Here is a 1,447-nt window from a genome sequence, read left to right as displayed (position 1 = left end):
TTGTGTATGTATTTTTTAAGAACTTTTAAAAGGTGAATTTGTCTTTATTGATGGGTAGTTGCAGTTGGAGAATATTGACTGCTCACATAAGAGAGAATAAAAAGAGAAGTAATGCATTATCTGCTGATGTGGTTGGGAAGCAAACTAGGATTTTTCTGGAGGATTCCTTAAATGTGTGTAATTAAAGGAATTTCAGAGAGAGGGGAGATGGCCAGACCCTCAGGTGCTCATAACTGTTCATGTTTTGCATCAGTAGAAAAGTGGTGAATTATTTATTTCTGAAGGGATATAATGATTTGAAAGTTGGTGCCTGTGAACTAAAAGAAGGTATGAAGTATTCATTCATTCATTTCTCTTTTTATGTTAAAGCCATCGATGGACACAGGAAACAATGATTAGTGTTTCTGTGAGCGCTGGGAAACCCAATCACCACACTGGCTTGATGAATCACAGACAAATGCCATTTCATTCATCTCTTACACTTTTGTCGTGGGGAAAATGTCACATTCTTTATTAAGATATGTGAAGTGGTCAAAATAAGCCGTCAGGCCCCAGTGTCTTCTTTTTAAAGCCACATGATTCTGAGAAGTAAGGCTAGGATTCACAACCTTCCCGTAATGCACTGGATGAAAAGAACATTTGAGAATCATCTAGAATTGAAAGAAGTACATAAAGGATCTCTCCTTCTACATTTCTGATTATAGTAATTAGAATTTTTTTTTTTAAAGAGTCTTTCAAGCAGATGCTTGGAAAGAATCCAAGTTGCTTGTCCTATTGTTACTGAAGGTTGTATATTTTCCCTCATTTAAATAAATTCTAAGTGTGTGTTATCTGACAATATTATTTAAATGCTTAACTCTTGAAACTTTCCTTTCTGTGTGCTTCCTGCAAATTAATCTAGAAGATTAAAAAAAGAGAGATGGAGAAATATTATTGTGGCCTGATGCATTCGTGGAGAAGTTTAACTTGAATAAAGTTATAGAAGAACCAGCTTTTCAGAAATCTGATTCTTAGAAGGGTCAAGGAAACGAAAACATTACATGTCATTTAGAAGAAAATCAGACTGTTAGAATAAGACATCTATTCAGAAAGGATGAGAATAAAAATAGGCTAAATGCTCCCAGTAGGTCTTTGAATGACTTATTTAACTCTGACTTATAAAGTGTGGTGTATGAATCTGTGAGTGTGTGTGCAAATGAAAAGTTACAAAATAAATGGACAAAATTTATTTTATCCTAGGTAAATACAGTAATAACAGGATATCATTTATTTAAAATAAAAAAAAATATTTAAACCAGCAGAAGTATAATAAAAATATGTCCACATAGATTAGGGTTAGTACAAGTACCTACAGAAGAAACAAATTTTTTTTTTTAATTTAGGTTGTTTATTTTTCATTTCAATGAACATCTACAGAGATTTTGGGATTCCATTCATTCATTGTTGC

The sequence above is a fragment of the Elephantulus edwardii genome, unplaced genomic scaffold, assembly GCF_000299155.1.
Source record: "Elephantulus edwardii isolate Elephantulus edwardi_28Jun2011 unplaced genomic scaffold, EleEdw1.0 scaffold00027, whole genome shotgun sequence".
In the NCBI taxonomy this organism is placed as follows: Eukaryota; Metazoa; Chordata; class Mammalia; order Macroscelidea; family Macroscelididae; genus Elephantulus; species Elephantulus edwardii.
This window is presented reverse-complemented; position numbering follows the sequence as displayed.